This window comes from Ailuropoda melanoleuca, chromosome 4, assembly GCF_002007445.2.
Source record: "Ailuropoda melanoleuca isolate Jingjing chromosome 4, ASM200744v2, whole genome shotgun sequence".
Lineage (NCBI taxonomy): Eukaryota > Metazoa > Chordata > Mammalia > Carnivora > Ursidae > Ailuropoda > Ailuropoda melanoleuca.
Window position 1 is genome coordinate 7,891,931 of NC_048221.1, and position 27,957 is coordinate 7,919,887.

At 47.4% G+C, this 27,957-nt stretch overlaps 1 long non-coding RNA gene across 2 annotated transcripts in view; it reads right to left on the minus strand.

The window, feature by feature from the left end:
• Positions 1-27,957, minus strand: part of LOC117801851 — a 38,479-nt gene that overhangs the window by 2,591 nt on the left and 7,931 nt on the right. Inside the window, exons 2-3 of one of the 2 annotated variants that reach the window (XR_004624609.1) lie at positions 26,074-26,289; positions 25,062-25,311 (exon numbers count right to left, since the gene is read on the minus strand). This is a non-coding gene — a long non-coding RNA (uncharacterized LOC117801851). Of the gene's footprint in view, positions 1-25,061; positions 25,312-26,073; positions 26,290-27,957 lie in introns of those variants that run through there. The other variant, XR_004624608.1, reaches the window with a different exon arrangement.

Below are 27,957 nucleotides of genomic sequence, written 5' to 3' on the forward strand. Positions count from 1 at the left end.
GGCCACTATGGGAAACAATATGGCGGCTATTAGAAGAATTCAAAATAGAATCCGCATATGATCCAAGAATCCACTTCTGGGTGTTTCCCCAAAAGAACTTCGAGGGAGGTCTCCAAGGGATAATTGCACAACCATGTTCACAGCAGCACTCCTCACAGTAGCCCAAAGGTGGGAACGACCCTAGTGTCCGTCCATGGATGAATGAATTAACAAAACATAGTCCATCCATACAGTGGAATATTATTCAGCCTTAAAAAGGAAGGAAAGTCTGACACAACATGGATGGGTCTTGAAGACATTGTGCTGAGTGAAATAAGCCAGTTACAAAAGGAAAAATGCAGTGTGATTCCACTTCTATGAAGTATGTAGGATAGGCACATCCATAGAGACAGGAAGTAGATGGTGGGCACCAGGGGCTGGGGGAGGGGAAGGGGAGTTGGGACCGAGTTTCCGTTTCAGAAGATGGAAAGTTCTGGAGACAGAAGGGGGTGACGGTTGCACAACAATGTGATTATACTTAATGCCACTCAATTGGACACTAATAATTGGTTAAGATGGTAAATTTTATGTATATTTAACCATGATTTTTAAAAAATTACTTTGAAAAATCAGTGATGACACGCACTTTAGCTGGACTGTTACTTGCTGAAGCTGCTGAGCCTGAGCCCTGTGACGACCTCATCACACGGGGATGTCAGCCTGGGGGACAGGTGATGAGAGACACAGCACAAACCTCAAAGGACGAAGACCCCTCACAGCGCTGACACCTTCTGAGTGTCTCCTGTGCCACCAGTGATACGGGCCCCATGGCCTGAGAAAGATGATTCTAGTCCAGCCACTGGAATTGAGGCCCAGAGAGGTTGTGATTTGCCCAAAGCCACTTGGCCGGGGGAGATGACCCTGTGAGGAGCCCTGTCTCTGTCCTTGGGGTCCTTTCTGCTCGTAGAGAACAGAAAACACTTTTTTTTAGGGAGCATTTTGTGGCGCTACAGTTGAGAAGAGACCCTGAGAGCTCAGGAGAGGCAGGGCATGGTGGGTAGAGCCGAGTACTGTCTTATGCCACTCCAAAATGCCACAGGCTGGATGGCTTATCAACGGAAATTGATTTCTTATAGTTCAGGAGGCTGGAAAGTCCATAAGTGACGTGGCAGGAAGGTCAGGTTCTGGTGAGATCTCTCTCCTCGGCCTGTGGACGGTCAACATCTCGGTGTACTATCCCTTAGCAGTAAGAAGGCAGGAGAGGTCTCTTGGGTCTCTTATATAAGGGCCCTAATGGCCATGCACGAAGCTTCCACCATTACGACCTAATCGCCGCACAAAGGCCCCACCTCCTAATACCATCACATTGGGGATTAGGGTTTCAACGTATGTATTCTGGGGGCTTCAACATTCATTCCAGCGCTGTGATGGTCATGTTGAGAGGAAGAGCCTTCTCTCCGAACAAGAGCTCAGGGGGCAGCCCTGAAGGCGGAGCCCCATTCACACCCTCTCCCTTGACGATGACCCAAATACTTCAATCTGGAAGAATTTCCTTTTTCAGTAGTCCCCACTCTTTGCATTCAACAAAATGCCTGGCCCCGGGAGACAGAGATGGGTCTAGCTCCTGCCCTCCTGCCCTTTACCATTTCCTGGAGGAAACGGACCGGGAGACTGTGTAGTAGTTTCCCCTTGTCCAAAAAGAGGTGTGGCCTTTGTCCCCCACTTCTGGGAGGTAATCTTGGAGAAGTCATGCCGGATAGGAGGGTCTTCGTTTGCCGGGAGGCCTTGGGTCACACTGGAGAGTCCAGTGGGGGCCAGGAAGACCCACCATGTGGTCTGAGGTGGGGGCTTTGGGTCACTTGGGATCAATGCATCTGGAGACTGAGATCAACCCTGCGGGCAGGCCACCAATTGTTCTATTGTGCCCGCACAATAGTGCCTCATACACACTCGGACCCTGCGCTTGGGTGAGCTTCCCCGTCTGGCGATACTCTCTGTGTTGCATCACACATCGATGCTGGGAGAGTAAAGCTGTCCCGTCTCCACGGGGAGGGGACAGTGGAAGCGGCACGTGTGGCGTTTCTCCGGGACACCACCCTGTGTGCCTCTCCCTTGGCTGATCTCAGTCTGTAATCCTTTAATAAACTGTAANTCCTGTAATAAACTGTAACTGTGGGTGTCAGAGCTTCCAGTCAGTTCTGTGAGTCCTTCCAGTGAATTATCAAACCTGAACGTGGTCCTAAGGAAACCTGAACTTGTAACTGATACCAGAAATGAGGGCAGTCTTGGGTGAACTGTGCCCTCAAATGCTGTAGTTGCCTTTAACCCTTCACAGCAAATAATTGAGAAAACATTTGAAATTCTCATAATCCTTTGACTCAAAAACGGTGTGTGTGTGTGTGTGTGTGTGTGTGTGTGTTTGTGTGTGTGTGTGTGTTCTCTGAGAACCTAGTTCCTCTGCTTGCTAGTCTGCTGGAACTTCTACGGTCTCCCATTTTTTGAGTCCCGCTCTGCCCTGACCAGTTACAGCGTGAGCAGTGTGCTCTCTAGGTTGATTCGAACTTCAGTCTCGGGGCAGCTGTCTGTGGAAAGTTCTCATCGTCCCTGCGAGGGCTGCGCTGGCCTTTGCTGAGGCACATGTAACGTCTGCAGCTCTGGACGGCTAGTATAAAAATGACGACAGCAGCAGAGAAAACAGTGCGGGCTGGTGAGGAGGAAGATTAGTTGCAAGCCTGGTGCATTGCTCTGGGAATGAAGAACGGTGCTGCCACTATGGAAAACCGTATGGAGGATCTTCGAGAAATGAAACCCAGAATTACCATGTAATCCAACAACTCCACTTGGTTTTTTTTTTTTTAAGATTTATTTATTTATTTGAGAGAGAGAGAGAGAGCATGACTGGGAGGGGGAGGGAGAGAGAGGGAGAATCTCAAGCAGAGTCCCCGCTGAGTGGGGAGCCTGACCCGGGGCTGGATCTCACGACCCGAGATCACAACGTGAGCAGAAACCAAGGGTCAACGCCTACCCGACTGCACCCCTGAGCGCCCCCAGCAGCTCCACTTCTGTGTAGACGCCCAAAAGAATTGAAAGCAGGGTCCTGAACAGATACGTGTACACCCGCGTTCACAGCAGCATGATTCACAACTGCCAACCTCGGTGTCTATCGATGAACGAGTGGATCAACAGAATGTGATCCAGGCACACAATCGAATATTATTCCGTCTCAAAAAGGAAGGCAGTTGGGCCGTGCTACCGCTGTCTTCCAGAGCGCCTGCACTGGCTCGCACTCCCATGCTCCCATGGCAGCGCAAGCTGCCTCCCTGTCCCCCACGTGCTCGCCACGCTTGCGATTTTCTGTTTTGTTTTTATAAAACAGCCATCCTACTGCGTGTGCAGTGGCATCTCATTGCGGGTTCGATCTGCACTTCCCTAATGCTTAGCATCGCTGAGAAAGTATTTTTAACTGACGAATTACTCTGAGGCTAGAGAGGAGTATCCAGGCTGACATGACAGCCAGCCCGTGTGGTGTCCCGAGATGACAGGGGTGCTCAGGGTGGTTCTGAGCCGTCTTCTGTGCTGAAACATGACTTCCTTCCTGAGAAAAAAAGAAAGACTAACAGGCCCACTTGCCTGCACACCCTGTCAGCAGGGTGTGGGAGCGCCCACACCTGCCCTGGGCTCAGGAGGCAAACAGAGCCGGCCGGTGCCCCAGAAACCCAAGCTCAGCGGCTGGGGCCGGTCACGTGGCCAGCTGCGAAACCACTTCTGACACGCAGCATGTCACAAGCTCAGTCTTCATTTTCACAGGACCAGGGGTGCGGAGAGGCTGCTTCTGTGTACACAGTCCCGCTGGCCCCAGCCTTTGCCTGAACTGGGGCTCCCACAGTGCTTCCCCCGTGGGGTCCAGCCTCTCGTCACTCTCTGCCCTCGGAGGGCTGCCACAGGGAGACCGGACGGGGGATGCTGCATTCAAGTTTCTCACATCACATACCCCACCCAACCCATGAACATCAGGATCTGGGCTGTTTTCTATGGTCCAGAAACATCGGCCGAACTCTGGCCACCATACTACTTTTTAGGAAAATGAGTTCTAAACTGTTGATTTTTCAACCTCACAATACGTTGCATTATTATGAGTATTTCAAATTCGACACTCATTTGGATTTACCCACATTTATCACTTTTTTCACTCAACATGCCTTCTTGGTTCTCAGCCCTTCCTTCCCCTGTGGGGTCACTTCTCTTCTGTTCTACTTGAAGAACATCCTGTAGAACTTCTTTTGAGGCGGGTCGGCTGGTGGCCAACTCCCAGTTTTTATTTGCCTGAAATATCTTCCTTTTGCTGTGTTTTGCAAACTGTTTCAGTGCAGAGTTGACTTTGGTGTTTTTTAAGTCAGTGCATTGAAGATGCCGATTCCCTGTCTTCTGACTTTCACTGTTGCTTTGCAACGTCAGCAGTCAGTATGGTGGTTGTAGTTTTTTTTTTTTTTAGATTTTATTTATTTATTCGACAGAGATAGAGACAGCCAGCGAGAGAGGGAACACAAGCAGGGGGAGTGGGAGAGGAAGAAGCAGGCTCACAGCAGAGGAGCCTGATGTGGGGCTCGATCCCATAACGCCGGGATCACACCCTGAGCTGAAGGCAGACGCTTAACCGCTGTGCCACCCAGGCGCCCCCGATTGTTGTAGTTTTTATTCCGGCTGATCTTGAAGTCATTNTCCCATAACGCCGGGATCACACCCTGAGCCGAAGGCAGACGCTTAACCGCTGTGCCACCCAGGCGCCCCCGATTGTTGTAGTTTTTATTCTGGCTGATCTTGAAGTCATTTCTCTCTCTCTCTCTCTCTCTCTCTTTGAGGTCTAGGTTTTATTACAATGGGCCTAGATGTGGAGTTACTATTTTCATAAATTTTAAATTGAGGTATAACACTGCATAGTGAAGAATTACCCAAAGAGAGGTCTGGCCTCTGTCTTGGCTCCTGGGGGGTAACCTCTAAGCCCTTGGGGTTTCCCGATAGGAGCTTGGTGGCTACTCACGGTGGGAACCTCGGACCGCACTGGGTGGCTTATGCTGACTTGATGACTCAGGGAGGGCCCCTGGGTTGTTTATGCTAGGAGATGACTCAGGGCGGGGGCTGACCACACCAGAAAGGCCAACCATGTCATCAGCGGGCAAGAGCTGAGCCACGTGATATCAGCCCAGCCTCCAGAGGGGGTGGGTGCTGAAGATGGATCCATATGGCCAACGGTTCCATCAATCACTCCTGCCTAATGAAACCCCAGTAAAAACTCTGAACCTTGGATGCGCTTCCCTTGTCGGCAATAATCTATGTAATGTCACACATCGATGTGCTCAGAAGATAATGCCTCCCTGGGGACAATCAAAACTTCTGGATTTAGTTAAATCTCCAGCGTCTGGCCATGGTTAAAGTTGGAGAAACATCTGCTGAGAGATGGTTAGGACTATTTTTTTCTGTATGTCTAATATCTCTGTTGTTCCTTAAGTCCTCTGTGACCGCTTTCTTTTGTGTGTGTTTGTTTGTTTTTTCTAGTGTCCCATCTTGATTCCATCCTCCTGTCCTTTCGTTAGGCTTTTTGGTCTGTCTGTTGCTTGCCCCTTCTGCCATCCCTGGCCCCAGATGGCTGTGGGGAGCCAATGTCTTTACTGCTTTTGACAGATGCTGCCCAGGAAGTGGCCCTGGCCCTGGGACGACTCTGAGAGAAGGGACACAAAAGCAAGCCTTGGTGCTTGTCCCTTGGCGGTGGCAGAGACCAAGGGCAGGTCAGAATGTGCAACCACAGTTTTCGGAGAACGAGATGCAAATTGTCCCCCACACTTTCCCTGCAGATGTCATCAGATCCCGCAGGTTCAGGGCTCAGTCCCACAAGATGGCCTCCCTGCCCCTTTGCTCCCGGTCACAAGCGCAGGCTGTCCCCTATGCGTCTGATGGACGGGCTATAAATCATAGGTTCCCATCCCCTCTCCTCAGGCTCCAACAGTTTGCTGGAGCAGACTACAGAACTCAGACAATCAGTTTCATTACCAGATTGCCAGTTTTCTACAACGGATATCAAAGGATACAAATCAACAGCCAGATGAAGAGACACATGGGGTAAGATCCCCGGCACAGGAGCTTCTGTCCCTGCTGTGTCCTGGGCTTGCATTCGGATGCATCTGGTTCGCCAACCTGGAAGCTCTCTGAACCCAATCCTTTTGTGTTTCTATGGAGGCTTCATGACATAGGCGTGTTTGATTAAATCACTGGCCACTGGTGATTGATGCAATCTTCAAGCCCCTCTCCCCTCCCTGGGGCTGGGGTGGGGGTGGGGGAGGGATCGAAAGTTCCAGTCCTCCGATCACATACCTGGTTTGCTGGACAACCAGCCCCCGCCCTTCTGCGCTTTCCAAAAGTTCCCTCATTAATATAAACTCAGGTGTGGCTGAAAGGTGCTTGTTATGAATATCAACACACCTTTATCACTCTTACCACTTACAACATTCCAAGGTCTTAGGAGCTCTGTGTCAGGAATGGACAAAACCAAACATATGGTTCTTCTTATAAATCACAATATCACTGAACAGAACCATTAGAAATTTCCAGAGGGACTGGATGTGGGGGTGAGAGAAGTAGGAAGGTAAGGATGCTCTTGAGATGTTTGGCCTGAGCCCCTGGAGGGATGGAGCTGCTGCGGAATGACACACAAATTTGTTCCTGTTTTTTTAAATATAGTATACAAATGTAGAAATAATTAAAAATCACTCAGTCTGGCAATCCTCACCCACCATACCTTTCAAATTCTAAACCAAAGTGTCATTTTAGTGGCTCAGGTGAATTCATTGATCCGACTAGTGTTTACTGAGCACATACTATACGCTATTACTGACATGTGGGATACTCTGATGCATAAAAAGAAGACCCCACATTGCCACGGAGCTCTAATGCTAGTGGAAGAGGTGCACGAGGGGCACAGGAAAAACGGAAAAGTGGAAAGGGAGTTGGGAGAGCTGGTGCTGAGGGAGTGGCTGTAATACTAAATGCTGTCATGAGAGAGGCTGAGATTGGAGCAAATGTACGAGGGAGCTGAGGGATGGGGAAAGACAGAAAGACAGCAGGAGCAAAGGCCCTGTGGCAGGCTGGCGGAACAGTGAGGAGGCTAGTGTGGCTGGAGCGTGCCAGTGAGTGGGGACTTGCAGAGATGAGGGCAGGGGCCTTGTGGGGCACGGTAAGGATTTCGGCCTAGATCCATGCAGCTGCTGGTCCAGTCTTTCTGGCTTAAGATTCTAGAGGCTGATTTCAGAAGGAAGAAATGCTATCTTCACCTTGCAATAGGAACGTAATCCATGGCCTCTTCTACTTATTTTTGGGGGGAATTGTAAATATGAAGGAAAAAAAATCAAAAGCCAGGCATCTGGAGGTGTCTGGTAGAGCACGGCAGGCAACTTCGGCCAGATGGTAATACCACAGCAAAGGATCGGCAGCTGATCGTTAAAAGGAAAACCGGCCATGGAGCTACTGGAAGAACAGCTTCTCTTCCTCTCGGTCCTGCCAAGCGAGGCCTCTCGGCGGTATTACCGCATGTGCGTGCTGACTCAGGGCCCGCCTGGCGCTTTCATAATGCCGTCCTGCCCTGTTGCGCCACTGATCTCAGAAGGGCCGATGACGAGCGCGTCGTGACAGGGACCTGCACGCCCCCTCCATCCACACCGCTGTTGTGATCTCGGTCAGATGAAACGGCCTTCAGGTTTTCCCAGGGGCAACAGCGCTGAGGCTTCTCATCTGGAGACTCTTGCTGTCGCCCGGCCAGCAGCTGCGGTTGGCCGAGAGGACCCGGGCTGGTTTGGCAGAGGTTAGCTGGACGGCCTGGATTTATTACTGCTTATGAGGACTCTTTTTTTTTTCTTTTTTTTTTTTTTTAAAGATTTTATTTATTTATTCGACAGAGATAGAGACAGCCAGTGAGAGAGGGAACACAAGCAGAGGGAGTGGGAGAGGAAGAAGCAGGCTCATAGCGGAGGAGCCTGATGTGGGGCTCGATCCCATAGCGCCGGGATCACGCCCTGAGCCGAAGGCAGACGCTTAACCGCTGTGCCACCCAGGCGCCCCTTTAGGACTCTTTTTTTAAATTGAGGTAAAATATGCAGACCATAAAACTGACCATCTTTTTTTTTTTTTAAAGATTTTATTTATTTATTCTACAGAGATAGAGACAGCCAGCACGAGAGGGAACACAAGCAGGGGGAGTGGGAGAGGAAGAAGCAGGCTCATAGCATAGGAGCCTGATGTGGGGCTCGATCCCATAACGCCGGGATCACGCCCTGAGCCAAAGGCAGACGCCCAACCACTGTGCCACCCAGGCGCCCCTAAAACTGACCATCTTAATCATTTTTAAGTGTCCAGTTCAATGGCATTAATGAACATTCACATGGTTGTGCAATCATCACCTCCACCTGTCGCCAGAACTCTTGAGGTCTTTTTAAAAAATTTTGTTTATTTGAGAGAGAGAGTAAGAGAAAGAGAGAGGGAGAGAGGGAGAGCACAAGTAGGGGGAGGGGTAGAGGGAGAGGGAGAAGAAGGCTCCCCGCCAAGCAGGGAGCCCGATGCAGGGCTCCATCCCAGGACCCTGGGATCATGACCTGAGCTGAAGGCACTCCACGGACCAGGCCAGCTGCCCAGGTGCCCCTAGAACTCCTTCTGTCTTGCAAAACTGAAACTGTCCCCATTAAACCCTGGATCCTCGTTCCCCTCCCGCAGCTCCTGGCTCCCACCATCCCACTGCCTCTCTCTGTCAATTTGGTTCTTCCAGGGAATCTTGTGGAAGAGGAAGCATACAACATTTGTTCTTCTGTGTCTGGCTTCTTGCACTAACATAACGTCCTTAAGGCTCAGCTACATTGTAGCAGGTGCCAGAACGTCCTTCCTTTTTAAGTTGCAGTGATATTGTCCATATTTTGTTATCATGTGTCGACAGGCATGGGTGTTGTTTCCACGACTTGGCTATTATGAACAGTCGTGCTTGGAACCTGGATGTACAAACATCTGAGGCCCTGCTTTCCGTGTTTTGTTTGTTTGGTTCTGTACCCAAAAGTGGAATTGCTGGGTCATATGGTAACTCAAGTTCTAATTGTCAGAGGAACGGCCCTGCTGTTTCCCACCAATGGTGCAAGAGGGCTCTGGTTTCTCCACATGCTCGCCAGCACTTGCTCCCTCCTGTTTCCTGGAGAGCAGCCATCCTCATGGGCGTGGGGCAGTCATCACCTTCACGTGTTAAAAGGCAGCTTCTGCCTTCCCAGAACTGTGTCTTGGGTTAATCAAGTCATTAGACGAACCAGTGAGCAGCCCCAGGGAGAAGTAACCGCCAGATAAACCCAAGACAGTGAAACTCTTCTCCTGGGAGAATCAGCCACGGAGGCCCCGCCCCTGTTCCTTTCCCAAGGTCCGCCCGCGAGTGCGTGTGCAGGTGGCGTTCTGGGAACACCGGCTTGGGCAGGGACAGGTTCTCCTTTCTCCAGTTCAGGGTTGGGCAACCTGTTCTGCCACAGTCTCACAGACGCCACTCCCAGGCCTAATTTGCACTGCAGGTTGAGGTTAGTGAAAGACGGGAAGAGAATGTACAGGCGAGGCAAGGAGGAGGTGGATGGAGCGGGGCCAGGTGGGACAGGCAATTGGTTGTCACACCCTTGCCTTGCTGCAGGGTCCTCTGGCCACACATGTGTGTATCCATCCAAACCCCAGGACCGGGGTAACCGGTCGCTCCTGCTATGGCCCTCCATGAACAGGTGAAGGAAAAAGGAAGGTCAGAAGCCAGATTAAATCAGTGCTTCTCAATGGGGGACCATTTTGTCCCCCAAGGGGCACCTGGCGATATCTGGAGACATTTTTGTCTTGTCAGAACCCCAGGGGGTAGAGAGCAGTGGGAGTTTCTTTTTTTATGGGAATTATTATATTTTTAAAGTTTTGTTTATTTAAGTCATCTCTATACCCAATGTGGCACTTGAACTCACAACCCTGAGACCAAGAGTCACATGCTCTTCCAATGGAGCTGGTCAGGCGCCCCTATGGGAATTACTTTTATTTCAGAAACTATTGAAAGCATTATAAAACCTTAAACAGGATTCTGGACATGTAGGCCTACAGAACAGATAAATAAATACAAAAATCTGCCCCACCCTTTGGAGCTGGAACTGGGTGTTAGAACCTGGAGGAAGGATGTTCTTTTTTACGTAAAAGTCTCTGAAGTCATATAAATACAGAATAGTTTACAGTAGCAGGTCAAGATTAAATACTAGTCAATGTCATAACTTAATCAGTCTTGTAGACTGCAGGGTCTGTACCTCCAACATGTAGAGATGGTCCCGCCCTCAGCTGGCCCTGGGGGTCTCTGTCCCCACATCAGGGCACAGACATCCACCAGTGGTAGGGGCTTCAGAGCCTGGCACTTGTGCCCAAGGCAAGTGGGGAGGACAGGGCCAGGAAAAGGAGCAGATGCTCTGAAGGGTTACCCCTGACCCTGGACCCCCAGCTGGAGGCTGGAGGGACTTGCCCTCAGCGAGTCTGTGGCCATCCCTTCTCATCCTCGTTTTTTTTTTGTTTGTCTGTTTTGTTCTTCTCTGGGAGTATTTTCCTTTTTTTATTTCTTTTTCTAAAACTGAGGTATAACCAGGGCCCCTGGCTGGCTCAGTGGGAACAGCATGTGACTCTTGATCTCAGGGTTGTGAGTTCGAGCCCCACGTTGGGTGTAGAGGTTACTAAAAAAATAATAAAAACTTCAAAAAAAAAATCTTAACACAATTAAAATAAATAAATAAAATAAAATTGAGGTATAACTGACATACAACTACTATGGTGCTCAGTCGTGGTGAAATACTAAAAGAAGAGAAACAGCAGAAACCAAGAACACTGGACTGTCTGTCACAAGGAGACTACTACAGGAAAGGCTAGACCACGGCCTGAGCCCCAGGTGTCACTCAGGAACGAGCCCAGCCCCCATCCTCAGTGTTGGATGATAGAGGCCCCTGTTACTGCTCACACCCTACGGTCACAAGCTGGCCTCCCAAACAGGATTATTTGATCCCAAACGTTAGTGATGCTGAGGGTGAGAACTTCTGCCTTAGATCACCTTCTAACAAACCCTTGATAAAATGGACCCAACATGGGCCAAACCCCAACACATACAGCCTGCTTATTTTACCCAAACAGAAGGGGGAGAAATGCTACATTGTAGATGTTTGGAGTTTATACTCCGTGTGGCCGGCTTCATCCCGGCAAAGGAGAGAAAACAGACCTCCCTTGCCGAGCCCTGGGACAAAGACTGAATCTGCCAGTATGTCCATGCCAAAGGTGTCCAGTGAACTGTGATCTGGTGCCCACGCATTTCTAGTCTATTTTGGCGATGTGATGGTTCATTTTAGGCGTCAGCTCAGCTCAGCCACAGTGTCCAGATATACCAGGTCAAACGTTATTCTGGATGTTTCTGTGAGGGTGTTTTTGGATGATATCTACCTAAATCAGTAATCTTTGTGTGAAGCAGATTGCCCTTCCTAATGTAGGTGGGCCTTGTCTAATAGGCTGAAGGCCTGAAGAGAACCAGAGGCTGACCTTCCCTGAGCAGGGGGGGTTCTGCCAGCAGACAACCTGGGAGCCTGCACTGCAGCACTGACTCTTCCTGTGTCTCCAGCCTGCCAATTTTGAATTTGCCAGGCTATACAATCACCTGAACCCAATTCCTTAAAGTCAGTTGGGCTGCCATAACAAAATTCCAGAAGCTGGGGGGCTAAACAACAGAGATTTATTTTCTCACAGTTCTGGTGACTAGGAAGTCCAAAATCAAGGTACCAGAAAACTCACTTTCTGGCGAGGGCTCTCTTCCTGGCTTATGGACGGACACCTTCTGGCTGTGTGCTCACAAGGCAGAGAGATGGGGCGGGGGTGGGGGGGAACTTGCTGAGAAAGAGAGAGATGGAACTCTCCGGTATCTAGTCTTTTTTTTTTTTTTTTAAAGATTTTATTTATTTATTTGACAGAGATAGAAACAGCCAGCGAGAGAGGGAACACAAGCAGGGGGAGTGGGAGAGGAAGAAGCAGGCTCATAGCGGAGGAGCCTGATGTGGGGCTCGATCCCATAACGCCGGGATCACACCCTGAGCCGAAGGCAGACGCTTAACCGCTGTGCCACCCAGGCGCCCCCGATTGTTGTAGTTTTTATTCTGGCTGATCTTGAAGTCATTTCTCTCTCTCTCTCTCTCTCTCTTTGAGGTCTAGGTTTTATTACAATGGGCCTAGATGTGGAGTTACTATTTTCATAAATTTTAAATTGAGGTATAACACTGCATAGTGAAGAATTACCCAAAGAGAGGTCTGGCCTCTGTCTTGGCTCCTGGGGGGTAACCTCTAAGCCCTTGGGGTTTCCCGATAGGAGCTTGGTGGCTACTCACGGTGGGAACCTCGGACCGCACTGGGTGGCTTATGCTGACTTGATGACTCAGGGAGGGCCCCTGGGTTGTTTATGCTAGGAGATGACTCAGGGCGGGGGCTGACCACACCAGAAAGGCCAACCATGTCATCAGCGGGCAAGAGCTGAGCCACGTGATATCAGCCCAGCCTCCAGAGGGGGTGGGTGCTGAAGATGGATCCATATGGCCAACGGTTCCATCAATCACTCCTGCCTAATGAAACCCCAGTAAAAACTCTGAACCTTGGATGCGCTTCCCTTGTCGGCAATAATCTATGTAATGTCACACATCGATGTGCTCAGAAGATAATGCCTCCCTGGGGACAATCAAAACTTCTGGATTTAGTTAAATCTCCAGCGTCTGGCCATGGTTAAAGTTGGAGAAACATCTGCTGAGAGATGGTTAGGACTATTTTTTTCTGTATGTCTAATATCTCTGTTGTTCCTTAAGTCCTCTGTGACCGCTTTCTTTTGTGTGTGTTTGTTTGTTTTTTCTAGTGTCCCATCTTGATTCCATCCTCCTGTCCTTTCGTTAGGCTTTTTGGTCTGTCTGTTGCTTGCCCCTTCTGCCATCCCTGGCCCCAGATGGCTGTGGGGAGCCAATGTCTTTACTGCTTTTAACAGATGCTGCCCAGGAAGTGGCCCTGGCCCTGGGACGACTCTGAGAGAAGGGACACAAAAGCAAGCCTTGGTGCTTGTCCCTTGGCGGTGGCAGAGACCAAGGGCAGGTCAGAATGTGCAACCACAGTTTTCGGAGAACGAGATGCAAATTGTCCCCCACACTTTCCCTGCAGATGTCATCAGATCCCGCAGGTTCAGGGCTCAGTCCCACAAGATGGCCTCCCTGCCCCTTTGCTCCCGGTCACAAGCGCAGGCTGTCCCCTATGCGTCTGATGGACGGGCTATAAATCATAGGTTCCCATCCCCTCTCCTCAGGCTCCAACAGTTTGCTGGAGCAGACTACAGAACTCAGACAATCAGTTTCATTACCAGATTGCCAGTTTTCTACAACGGATATCAAAGGATACAAATCAACAGCCAGATGAAGAGACACATGGGGTAAGATCCCCGGCACAGGAGCTTCTGTCCCTGCTGTGTCCTGGGCTTGCATTCGGATGCATCTGGTTCGCCAACCTGGAAGCTCTCTGAACCCAATCCTTTTGTGTTTCTATGGAGGCTTCATGACATAGGCGTGTTTGATTAAATCACTGGCCACTGGTGATTGATGCAATCTTCAAGCCCCTCTCCCCTCCCTGGGGCTGGGGTGGGGGTGGGGGAGGGATCGAAAGTTCCAGTCCTCCGATCACATACCTGGTTTGCTGGACAACCAGCCCCCGCCCTTCTGCGCTTTCCAAAAGTTCCCTCATTAATATAAACTCAGGTGTGGCTGAAAGGTGCTTGTTATGAATATCAACACACCTTTATCACTCTTACCACTTACAACATTCCAAGGTCTTAGGAGCTCTGTGTCAGGAATGGACAAAACCAAACATATGGTTCTTCTTATAAATCACAATATCACTGAACAGAACCATTAGAAATTTCCAGAGGGACTGGATGTGGGGGTGAGAGAAGTAGGAAGGTAAGGATGCTCTTGAGATGTTTGGCCTGAGCCCCTGGAGGGATGGAGCTGCTGCGGAATGACACACAAATTTGTTCCTGTTTTTTTAAATATAGTATACAAATGTAGAAATAATTAAAAATCACTCAGTCTGGCAATCCTCACCCACCATACCTTTCAAATTCTAAACCAAAGTGTCATTTTAGTGGCTCAGGTGAATTCATTGATCCGACTAGTGTTTACTGAGCACATACTATACGCTATTACTGACATGTGGGATACTCTGATGCATAAAAAGAAGACCCCACATTGCCACGGAGCTCTAATGCTAGTGGAAGAGGTGCACGAGGGGCACAGGAAAAACGGAAAAGTGGAAAGGGAGTTGGGAGAGCTGGTGCTGAGGGAGTGGCTGTAATACTAAATGCTGTCATGAGAGAGGCTGAGATTGGAGCAAATGTACGAGGGAGCTGAGGGATGGGGAAAGACAGAAAGACAGCAGGAGCAAAGGCCCTGTGGCAGGCTGGCGGAACAGTGAGGAGGCTAGTGTGGCTGGAGCGAGCCAGTGAGTGGGGACTTGCAGAGATGAGGGCAGGGGCCTTGTGGGGCACGGTAAGGATTTCGGCCTAGATCCATGCAGCTGCTGGTCCAGTCTTTCTGGCTTAAGATTCTAGAGGCTGATTTCAGAAGGAAGAAATGCTATCTTCACCTTGCAATAGGAACGTAATCCATAGCCTCTTCTACTTATTTTTGGGGGGAATTGTAAATATGAAGGAAAAAAAATCAAAAGCCAGGCATCTGGAGGTGTCTGGTAGAGCACGGCAGGCAACTTCGGCCAGATGGTAATACCACAGCAAAGGATCGGCAGCTGATCGTTAAAAGGAAAACCGGCCATGGAGCTACTGGAAGAACAGCTTCTCTTCCTCTCGGTCCTGCCAAGCGAGGCCTCTCGGCGGTATTACCGCATGTGCGTGCTGACTCAGGGCCCGCCTGGCGCTTTCATAATGCCGTCCTGCCCTGTTGCGCCACTGATCTCAGAAGGGCCGATGACGAGCGCGTCGTGACAGGGACCTGCACGCCCCCTCCATCCACACCGCTGTTGTGATCTCGGTCAGATGAAACGGCCTTCAGGTTTTCCCAGGGGCAACAGCGCTGAGGCTTCTCATCTGGAGACTCTTGCTGTCGCCCGGCCAGCAGCTGCGGTTGGCCGAGAGGACCCGGGCTGGTTTGGCAGAGGTTAGCTGGACGGCCTGGATTTATTACTGCTTATGAGGACTCTTTTTTTTTTCTTTTTTTTTTTTTTTAAAGATTTTATTTATTTATTCGACAGAGATAGAGACAGCCAGTGAGAGAGGGAACACAAGCAGAGGGAGTGGGAGAGGAAGAAGCAGGCTCATAGCGGAGGAGCCTGATGTGGGGCTCGATCCCATAACGCCGGGATCACACCCTGAGCCGAAGGCAGACGCTTAACCACTGTGCCACCCAGGCGCCCCTTTAGGACTCTTTTTTTAAATTGAGGTAAAATATGCAGACCATAAAACTGACCATCTTTTTTTTTTTTTAAAGATTTTATTTATTTATTCTACAGAGATAGAGACAGCCAGCACGAGAGGGAACACAAGCAGGGGGAGTGGGAGAGGAAGAAGCAGGCTCATAGCATAGGAGCCTGATGTGGGGCTCGATCCCATAACGCCGGGATCACGCCCTGAGCCAAAGGCAGACGCCCAACCACTGTGCCACCCAGGCGCCCCTAAAACTGACCATCTTAATCATTTTTAAGTGTCCAGTTCAATGGCATTAATGAACATTCACATGGTTGTGCAATCATCACCTCCACCTGTCGCCAGAACTCTTGAGGTCTTTTTAAAAAATTTTGTTTATTTGAGAGAGAGAGTAAGAGAAAGAGAGAGGGAGAGAGGGAGAGCACAAGTAGGGGGAGGGGTAGAGGGAGAGGGAGAAGAAGGCTCCCCGCCAAGCAGGGAGCCCGATGCAGGGCTCCATCCCAGGACCCTGGGATCATGACCTGAGCTGAAGGCACTCCACGGACCAGGCCAGCTGCCCAGGTGCCCCTAGAACTCCTTCTGTCTTGCAAAACTGAAACTGTCCCCATTAAACCCTGGATCCTCGTTCCCCTCCCGCAGCTCCTGGCTCCCACCATCCCACTGCCTCTCTCTGTCAATTTGGTTCTTCCAGGGAATCTTGTGGAAGAGGAAGCATACAACATTTGTTCTTCTGTGTCTGGCTTCTTGCACTAACATAACGTCCTTAAGGCTCAGCTACATTGTAGCAGGTGCCAGAACGTCCTTCCTTTTTAAGTTGCAGTGATATTGTCCATATTTTGTTATCATGTGTCGACAGGCATGGGTGTTGTTTCCACGACTTGGCTATTATGAACAGTCGTGCTTGGAACCTGGATGTACAAACATCTGAGGCCCTGCTTTCCGTGTTTTGTTTGTTTGGTTCTGTACCCAAAAGTGGAATTGCTGGGTCATATGGTAACTCAAGTTCTAATTGTCAGAGGAACGGCCCTGCTGTTTCCCACCAATGGTGCACGAGGGCTCTGGTTTCTCCACATGCTCGCCAGCACTTGCTCCCTCCTGTTTCCTGGAGAGCAGCCATCCTCATGGGCGTGGGGCAGTCATCACCTTCACGTGTTAAAAGGCAGCTTCTGCCTTCCCAGAACTGTGTCTTGGGTTAATCAAGTCATTAGACGAACCAGTGAGCAGCCCCAGGGAGAAGTAACCGCCAGATAAACCCAAGACAGTGAAACTCTTCTCCTGGGAGAATCAGCCACGGAGGCCCCGCCCCTGTTCCTTTCCCAAGGTCCGCCCGCGAGTGAGCGTGCAGGTGGCGTTCTGGGAACACCGGCTTGGGCAGGGACAGGTTCTCCTTTCTCCAGTTCAGGGTTGGGCAACCTGTTCTGCCACAGTCTCACAGACGCCACTCCCAGGCCTAATTTGCACTGCAGGTTGAGGTTAGTGAAAGACGGGAAGAGAATGTACAGGCGAGGCAAGGAGGAGGTGGATGGAGCGGGGCCAGGTGGGACAGGCAATTGGTTGTCACACCCTTGCCTTGCTGCAGGGTCCTCTGGCCACACATGTGTGTATCCATCCAAACCCCAGGACCGGGGTAACCGGTCGCTCCTGCTATGGCCCTCCATGAACAGGTGAAGGAAAAAGGAAGGTCAGAAGCCAGATTAAATCAGTGCTTCTCAATGGGGGACCATTTTGTCCCCCAAGGGGCACCTGGCGATATCTGGAGACATTTTTGTCTTGTCAGAACCCCAGGGGGTAGAGAGCAGTGGGAGTTTCTTTTTTTATGGGAATTATTATATTTTTAAAGTTTTGTTTATTTAAGTCATCTCTATACCCAATGTGGCACTTGAACTCACAACCCTGAGACCAAGAGTCACATGCTCTTCCAATGGAGCTGGTCAGGCGCCCCTATGGGAATTACTTTTATTTCAGAAACTATTGAAAGCATTATAAAACCTTAAACAGGATTCTGGACATGTAGGCCTACAGAACAGATAAATAAATACAAAAATCTGCCCCACCCTTTGGAGCTGGAACTGGGTGCTAGAACCTAGAGGAAGGATGTTCTTTTTTACGTAAAAGTCTCTGAAGTCATATAAATACAGAATAGTTTACAGTAGCAGGTCAAGATTAAATACTAGTCAATGTCATAACTTAATCAGTCTTGTAGACTGCAGGGTCTGTACCTCCAACATGTAGAGATGGTCCCGCCCTCAGCTGGCCCTGGGGGTCTCTGTCCCCACATCAGGGCACAGACATCCACCAGTGGTAGGGGCTTCAGAGCCTGGCACTTGTGCCCAAGGCAAGTGGGGAGGACAGGGCCAGGAAAAGGAGCAGATGCTCTGAAGGGTTACCCCTGACCCTGGACCCCCAGCTGGAGGCTGGAGGGACTTGCCCTCAGCGAGTCTGTGGCCATCCCTTCTCATCCTCGTTTTTTTTTTGTTTGTCTGTTTTGTTCTTCTCTGGGAGTATTTTCCTTTTTTTATTTCTTTTTCTAAAACTGAGGTATAACCAGGGCCCCTGGCTGGCTCAGTGGGAACAGCATGTGACTCTTGATCTCAGGGTTGTGAGTTCGAGCCCCACGTTGGGTGTAGAGGTTACTAAAAAAATAATAAAAACTTCAAAAAAAAAATCTTAACACAATTAAAATAAATAAATAAAATAAAATTGAGGTATAACTGACATACAACTACTATGGTGCTNAAAAAATAAAACTGAGGTATAACCAGGGCCCCTGGCTGGCTCAGTGGGAACAGCATGTGACTCTTGATCTCAGGGTTGTGAGTTCGAGCCCCACGTTGGGTGTAGAGGTTACTAAAAAAATAATAAAAACTTCAAAAAAAAAATCTTAACACAATTAAAATAAATAAATAAAATAAAATTGAGGTATAACTGACATACAACTACTATGGTGCTCAGTCGTGGTGAAATACTAAAAGAAGAGAAACAGCAGAAACCAAGAACACTGGACTGTCTGTCACAAGGAGACTACTACAGGAAAGGCTAGACCACGGCCTGAGCCCCAGGTGTCACTCAGGAACGAGCCCAGCCCCCATCCTCAGTGTTGGATGATAGAGGCCCCTGTTACTGCTCACACCCTACGGTCACAAGCTGGCCTCCCAAACAGGATTATTTGATCCCAAACGTTAGTGATGCTGAGGGTGAGAACTTCTGCCTTAGATCACCTTCTAACAAACCCTTGATAAAATGGACCCAACATGGGCCAAACCCCAACACATACAGCCTGCTTATTTTACCCAAACAGAAGGGGGAGAAATGCTACATTGTAGATGTTTGGAGTTTATACTCCGTGTGGCCGGCTTCATCCCGGCAAAGGAGAGAAAACAGACCTCCCTTGCCGAGCCCTGGGACAAAGACTGAATCTGCCAGTATGTCCATGCCAAAGGTGTCCAGTGAACTGTGATCTGGTGCCCACGCATTTCTAGTCTATTTTGGCGATGTGATGGTTCATTTTAGGCGTCAGCTCAGCTCAGCCACAGTGTCCAGATATACCAGGTCAAACGTTATTCTGGATGTTTCTGTGAGGGTGTTTTTGGATGATATCTACCTAAATCAGTAACCTTTGTGTGAAGCAGATTGCCCTTCCTAATGTAGGTGGGCCTTGTCTAATAGGCTGAAGGCCTGAAGAGAACCAGAGGCTGACCTTCCCTGAGCAGGGGGGGTTCTGCCAGCAGACAACCTGGGAGCCTGCACTGCAGCACTGACTCTTCCTGTGTCTCCAGCCTGCCAATTTTGAATTTGCCAGGCTATACAATCACCTGAACCCAATTCCTTAAAGTCAGTTGGGCTGCCATAACAAAATTCCAGAAGCTGGGGGGCTAAACAACAGAGATTTATTTTCTCACAGTTCTGGTGACTAGGAAGTCCAAAATCAAGGTACCAGAAAACTCACTTTCTGGCGAGGGCTCTCTTCCTGGCTTATGGACGGACACCTTCTGGCTGTGTGCTCACAAGGCAGAGAGATGGGGCGGGGGTGGGGGGGAACTTGCTGAGAAAGAGAGAGATGGAACTCTCCGGTATCTAGTCTTTTTTTTTTTTTTTAAAGATTTTATTTATTTATTTGACAGAGATAGAGACAGCCAGCGAGAGAGGGAACACAAGCAGGGGGAGTGGGAGAGGAAGAAGCAGGCTCATAGCGGAGGAGCCTGATGTGGGGCTCGATCCCATAACACTAGGATCACGCCCTGAGCCGAAGACGGACGCCCAACTGCTGTGCCACCCAGGTGCCCCACTCCGGTATCTAGTCTTACATGGACACTAACCCCAATAGATCCAGGCCCCCCGTTTATGACCTCATTTAACCTTACTTATGCCCTTACAGGTCTATCTCCAAATATAGTCACATTGGGGGTCAAGGCTTCTGCATGAATTTGGGGGACACGATCCAGATCACAGCAAATCTCTTTCTATTCATGTGCACATCTGACTGGTTCTGTTTCTCTGGAGAACCCTAACTAACAGAGGTGAGATAAGACCTTCTAAAAAAACAAACTCCAACACTGTTTGTTACAGATGACTGAGCGCACATGAACATAATCACCTATGGTTCCCGTCCCCTCCACGGTTTCATGTATCACCTATGGGTGGCCAACTCCCACCCCATCTCCAATGCTGTGTTTGCAGCAGACAGAAGAGTGCAGTGGTTAAGGGCGCAAACACCAGGGTCCGCTAGCCTGACTGCAAGTAACGCCGGCTCTGCAGAACTGTGTGACCCTGGGTAGATTATTAACCCCCGCTGTGCCTCATTCCAACTATAACAGGACGATGACAGGAGATACAGCACAGTGTGTGGTGAGGGTCATGTCTCTGGACATATGGTTTTTAAGTGAACAGAGTTTATTTAGAGCAGTTTTAGCTTTATAGAAAATTGAGCAGATAGTACCAAGAGTTCTCATATATCTCCTCTCCCCTTAAGATTTCCATAGTTTCCAGGGGCACCTGGCTGGCTTAGTTGGTAGAGCATGCAACTCTTGATCTTGGGGTTGTAAGTTCAAGTCCCGTGTTGGGTATAGAGATTACTTAAAAAAAAAAAAAGATCTCCATAATTTCCAGTTTCCCCTATTATTAACATCTTGCCTTAGTGTTGAACATTTCTTTCTCTCTCTTTCTTTAAAAATAAATAAATAAATAAATAGTTAAAAAAAGACATTAAAAAAAGGGGCATCTGGGTGACACAGTCGGGTAAGCATCCGACTCTTGGTTTTGGCTCAGGTCCTGATCTCAGGGTTGTGAGATTGAGCTCTGTGTCAGCTCCATGCTCAGCGTGGAGTCTGCTTGGGATTTTCTCTCTGCCTCTCCCACTGCCCCTCCCCCTGCTCGTGCTATAAATAAACAAATCTTAAAAAAAAAAGACATAGTGTGGAAAACTGGTTACCACTGAAATTTATCACAGTTGAACTAATTTTGATATGTTACTATTAAATAAAGTTCACAGCTTACATTAGTTTTCACTCTTGATGTTGTACGTTTTAAAAAGTAAACTTTAGGGGCACCTGGGTGGCTCAGGCAATTAAGTGTCTGCCTTTGGTTCAGGTCAGGATCCCAGCGTCCTGGGATTGAGCCCTTTGTGGGGCTCCTTGCTCAGCAGGGAGCCTGTTTCTCCCTCTCCCTTGCTGCTCTCCATGCTTGTGCTCTCTCTCTCTCTCTGTCAAATGAATAAGTAAATCTTAAAATAAAATAAAATAAAATAAGCTTTATTTTTTTAAACCAGCTTTAGGATCACAGCAAAATTGAGATGGTACAGAGATTTCCTATATACCTCCCGCCCCCCATTGTCAACATCCCCCACCAGAACGTTATTTCTGTTGTAACTGACAAGACTACATTCACACATTATCACCCAAAGTCCACAGTTTGCATTAGGGTTCACTCTTGGTGCTGTACTTTCTAGAAATTTAGACAAATGTGGAATGACATGTATCCATCGTTATAGTATTTCCACTGTCCTACAAACCCCCTGTGCTCCACTGATTCATCCCTCCCCCGGCCCCACTAACCCCTGGAAACCATTGATCTTTTTACTGCCTCTGGTTTTGCCTTTTCCAGAATGTCATAGAGCTGGAATCGTACAGTATGTAGCCTTTACAGACTGGTTCCTTCCACTTAGCAATGTACATGTAAGGTTCTGCCATGTCTTTTTGTGGTTTGATAGCTCATCTCTTTTTAGTGCTAATATTTCTGGATGGACCACAATTTAGTTATCCATTCATTTGGTTCAAAACTTGTTGGCTTTCGGGGCACCTGGGTGGCACAGTGGTTAAGCGTCTGCCTTCGGCTCAGGGCGTGATCCCGGCGTTATGGGATCGAGCCCCACATCAGGCTCCTCCGCTATGAGCCTGCTTCTTCCTCCCACTCCCCCTGCTTGTGTTCCCTCTCTCGCTGGCTGTCTCTATCTCTGTCAAATAAATAAATAAATAAATAATCTTAAAAAAAGAATTAAAAAAAACTTGTTGGCTTTCAAGTTGTAGCGATTATAACTAAAGCTGCTATAACATGCTCATACAAGTTTTTGTGTGGACATCTTTTTTTAAAGATCTAATTAATTAATTTAGAGAGCATGAGTGGGGGAGGAGCAGAGGGAGAGGGAGAGGGAGAGAGAGACTCTTAAGCAGATTCCACACCGAGCCCAGAGCCCGATGCAGGGCTCAATCCCACGACCCTAAGATCACGACCTGAGCCGAAACGAAGAGCCGGTTGCTCAACTAACTGAGCCACCCAGGCGCCCCATGTGGTAAGACTAACATTGGGTACTTTTTTGTAAAAAATAAATTCCAGAGCTCCACCTGAGAGGGTCTCAGAACCTCCAAAATATTCTCCATGCGTGGGTTTTGCAAAGCCCCCTTACCAGAGTGCCTGCTTGGCGCAGGTGGGAAGCACTGCACGGGCAAATTCATTGTTGATTTTTCTAGAACATACCCTCTGTCAGGGCACAGGAGTTGTGCAATTCATATGAATAAATGAAGAAATGAATTAAGTTGTTTTTATTGAATTGTCTTGCTACCCAATGTGACTGTAGCTCCTAGAGGGAGAACCTCTTTCCTTTTTTATTTTTTATTTTAATTTTTTGGGGGGGAGGGGCAGAAGGCGAGAGGGAGAGAATCCCAAGCAGGCACCACACCCAGCAGGGAGCCAGACGCGGGGCTCAATCTCACAACCGAGATCACGAGCTAAGCCAAAATCAAAAGTTGGACACTTAATCGCGGAACCGCCCAGGCGCCCCGCTTGCCTTAATTTTCTTCTAGCAATTGAGGTATGATTATAACGGAGAAGGGACCCAACATATCTTACGAGATCGCTAGTAGGCAGATGCACCTACTCATGTGTTTATTTGCCCAAATTCATATAAGCGCCGACAGCCAGCTGAAGCTTAATAAGCAGACATTCTACGCAGCTTGTGGTACAAAAGCCAGGTAGTGAGTTCTACAGACTGCAGAGTGCTGTGCATGGTTCCTACAGACCTCGAGGGACAGTGACACAACCAGAAGTTCAAGTGTTCCAAGCTGCGAGGATTGAGACAACGACCAGACCCCACTGATGCTCCCGCTGATTCTTCAGGGGTGAAAACCCAGAAGGACCATGTAATCTCTTACACACACGCACGCACACTCCCTCCCTCCAAGAGCAGGAGAGCCCAAACATGCCCAAATGAATACAAGTTTTCCTTGTAAACATTGTCCTAAGCACTTTGCTGGCTTCCCTGGATGGTAGCTTAAAACATCCGAGAAAATGCAAGTAAGCGATCAGCAGCTTTGCTTTGTTTAATCTCATGGTATTGTTTATTTGAATTTTCATCCCAAATATTTGTAAGATCTTCATATATATTTTTAAAAATTCTTTAGGGACGCCTGGGTGGTTTGGTCAGTTAAGCATCTGTCTTCGGCTCAGGTCATGATTCTGGAGTCCTGGGCCTGAGCCCTGCATCGGGCTCCCTGCTCAGTGGGGAGTCTGCTTCTCCCTCTCCCTCTCCCTCTGCTGCTCCCCCTGCTTGTGCTCTCTCTCTCTCTGTCAAATAAATAAATAAAATCTTTTAAAAAATTCTTTGAAGATGACTTACACTGTGGCAGAAACAAAATGCTTATATCATATAGCCAAACCACACAATACTGCTTGGATCGATTGATTATTTGCATATTAAGTTTGTAAATTAAAGTATAATTGACATACAACGTTGTTAATGGATGTTAGGTGTACAACATAGTGATATGACAATTGTATACATTACAATTCGACAATTCTACAAATGCTCACCACAATAAGTGTAGTTACCATTTGTCACCACACATTATCACAATATTATTGGCTATGTTCCCTATGTTGTGCTTTTTATCTCCATGACTTATTTATTTTGTAACTAGAAGTTTGTACCTCTTTTTTTTTTTTAAAGATTTTATTTATTTATTTGACAGAGATAGAGACAGCCAGCGAGAGGGGGAACACAAGCAGGGGGAGTGGGAGAGGGAGAAGCAGGCTCACAGCAGAGGAGCCTGATGTGGGGCTTGATCCCATAACGCGGGGATCACGCCCTGAGCCGAAGGCAGACACTTAACCGCTGTGCCACCCAGGCGCCCCCCCCTTTTTTTAAAGTAAACTCTGTACCCATCGTGGGGATTGAACTCACAACCTCAAGATCAAGAGTTGCACGCTCTGCGAACTGAGCCGGTCAGGCCCCCGTAAGTTTGTATCTTTTGATCCCCTTTACCTATTTCGCTCATTCCCTCAACACTTTCATTTCTGGCAACCGCCAGTTTGTTCTCCATATTTATGATTCATTCCTGTATTTTCTTTCTAAAGATTTTATTCATTTATTTGAGAAAGAGAGACAGAGATAGCGAGAGAGAGCACAATCGAGGAGGAGAGGGAGAAGGAGGCTCCTTGCGGAGGAGGGAGACTGACATGGGGCTTGATCCCAGAATCCTGGGATAATGACCTGAGCTGAAGGCAGACTCCTAACTGACTGAGCCACCCAGGCGCCCCTGTTTCTGTTCTTTTGTTTGTTTTCAAGATTCCACATATGAATGAAATCAAATGGTATTTCTCTTTCTCTGTGTGACTTAGTTCACTTAGCATAATACCCCTAAGTCCATCCATGTTGTCACAAATGGCAAGATATCATTCTTTTTTATGGCTAATATTCATATATGAATATGTGCATATACAATGTATACGCCACACTTCTTTATCCATTCATCTATTGATGAACACTTGGTTCCTTCCATATCTTGGCTATTGTAAATAAAGCTGCAATAATCATAGGGGTGCAGATTATCTTTTTGAGTTTGTGTTTTCATTTTCTTTGGGTAAATACGCAGTAGTGGAATTACAGGATTACATGGTAAATCCTATTTTTGATTTTTTTGAGGAGCCTCCATACTGTTTTCCACAGCGGTGGTACCAGTTTGCATTCCCACCAACAGTGCATGGGGTTCCCTTTCCTTCATGCCCTCAACACTTGTTATTTCTTGTCTTTCTGACCCTAGCCATTCTGACAGGTGTGAGGTGATATCTCATTGTGGTTTTGATTTGAATTTCCCTGATGACGAGTGCTGTTGAGCATCTTTTCATATGTCTGTTGGCCATCTGGATGTCTTCTTCAGAAAAATGTCTATTCTGGTCTTCTGTCCATTTTTAACAGGATCATCTGTTTTGCCAATGTTGACTTGTAGAAGCTCTTTACGTATTTTGGATATTAACTTCTTATCAGATGTCATTTGCAAATGTCTTCTCCCATTCAGCAGGTCACCTTTTCATTTTGTTGATGGTTTCCTTCACTGTGAAAAAGCACTGTATTTTGGTGTAGTCCCAATAGTTTATTTTGCTTTTGTTTCCCTTACTTAAGACATACCTAGAAAAATGTTGGCAACGCTGATATCCAAGGATTATAGTCTACGTGTTTAGGAGTTTTCTGGTTTCAGGTCTCACATTTAGATCTTTAATCCATTTTGAGTTTATTTTTATGTATGGTATAAGGAAGTGGTCCAATTTCATTTTTTTTGTATGTAGCTGTCCCATTTTCCCAAAGCTATTTATTGAAGAGACTATCTTTTGCCCATTGTATATTCCTCAAGTTTTTTAATGGAAAATTTTATTGAGATCATTGCTGATACCTATGCAGTTGCAAGAAGTAATACAGAGAGATTCCTCACTTTCTCAGTGGCCCCCAATGGTAACCTTTTTTGTTTTTGTTTTTTTAAGTAAGCAAGCTCTATGCCCAAAGTGGGGCTTGAACTCACGACCCCAGGATCAAGAGTCCCAAGCTCTATAGGCTGAGCCAGCCAGGCGCCCCTGCTTTGTTTGTTTTTGTGGTAAAACACATGTGAGATAAAACGTACCATTTTAAAGTGTACGATTTAGTAGCATTAAGTACATCTACACTGACGTGTGCAAACATCACCATCATCCATCTCCAGAGCTTTTTCATCTTCCAACTGAAACTCTGTCCCCGTTAAACACTAACTTCCCCACCCTCTCCCCCATCCCCTGGTAACTGCCATTCTACTTTCTGTCTCTATTAATTTGCTTATTCTTGGTACCTTGTATAAGTGGAATCAAACAATACTTGTCCTTTTAGTCTGGTTTATTTCACGCAGCATAATGTTCTCAGGGTTCATCCATGTTGTACCAGGCATCAGAACTTCTTTCCTCTTTGAAGCTGAATAATATTCCATTGTGTGTATTCATCACGTTATCTATTCATCTGTTGATGGACACTTGCATCACTTCCACGTGTTCTCTACTGTAAAGTAATGCTGCAATGAACATGGGTGTGCAAATATCAGTTTGAGTCTCCAGTGGCAATCTTTTACAAAATGATATGTAATATCAAAACCAGGAGATAGATACACACACACACACACACACACACACACACACACACACATTTCCTGCTATGTTTTATGTTTCTCCCCAGCTTTATTGAGATATATCAGCCAGGATATTGACATTGACACAATTCATTAATCTTATTCAGAATTTCGCAGGCTTACTTGTATCCATTTATTTGTGTGTATGTATTAAGATCTATACAATTTTATCATGTGGATGGGTTTCCATATCCACCACCGCAGTCAAGATTACAAACAGTTCTAACACCACTACTATCCCTAGGGCTGCCCTTTTAGAACCACCCCTCCCTCCTTCCTCCAACTGCTATTCTGTCCCCATGTGGAAAAAATGTTACCATTTCAAAAATGTTATATAAGTGGAATCAGACATTTTGTAACCTTTTGAAATTGGCTTTTTTTTTTTCTGTATTCAGCATAATTCTCTAGAGATTCATTCACTTTGGTTGTTGCATGAATCAATGGTTCGTTCCCTTTTATTGCTGAGTGGCATTCTATAATATGGATGGACCATGGTCTATCTAAGCATTTGCCCATGTGAAGGACACGTGGGCTGGTTCCAGCTTTTTGTCCATTACATATAAAGCTACAATGAACACTCATGCACAGGTTGCTGTGTGAACATGTTTTCATTTCTTTAGGATAAACGCCAGGAGTCCAATTACTGGGTCATGTGATACTTGTCTGCTTAGTTTCTTCTGAAACTGCCAAATTGTTTTCCAGACAGGCTGTACCATTTTACATCCCCAACTGCAATAAGGTCCTTGTGTATTCCGATATACTCCAGTTTTTCCACATCCTTACCAGCATTTGGTGTTGTCATTAATTCTCATTTTAGCCATTGTGATAGATGGTAGTGATTTCTCAGGGTGGTTTTAATTTACATTTCCTTAATGGCTAATGATACTACCTGAACATCTTTTTTTTTTTTTTTTTAAGATTTTATTCATTTACTTGACAGAGAGAGACAGCCAGAGAGAGGGAACACAAGCAGGGGGAGTGGGAGAGGGAGAAGCAGGCTCCCAGCGGAGGAGCCCAATGCGGGGCTCGATCCCAGAACCCCGGGATCACGCTCTGAGCCGAAGGCAGACACTTAACAACTGAGCTACCCAGGCGCCCCTAACTAAACATCTTTTCATGTGTTTATTTGTCATCCGGATATCTAATGTGGTGAAATGACTAAATATTTCAAACCTAGCCCAAATTTTATGTATTACATATATATGTGTGTGTGTGTGTCATATGTATACATATGTGTTGTATATGTCAGATGTATATTTATGTAAAATTGACGACTTCTCATGGAAGCCCAAAGTACAATAATTCAAAAAAGTTTAATAAGTCAACCTTAAATAAAACATACTATAGCTGGAATAAAACACCGATAAAGTTCTGACAAATGTGGGTAGTTAGGCATCCACTGGAAGTGGCATAGTTTAGTGCAACCATAATATGCCATGCTAGTTACCAGCTGACTTAAAACCAGGGCTGCCTGCTAAAAGAAATCTACCGCCCTCGGTTTATAACTTGGAAGGACTGTTTCCTGTTTTCTACACCACACGTCTCACTGCTTGA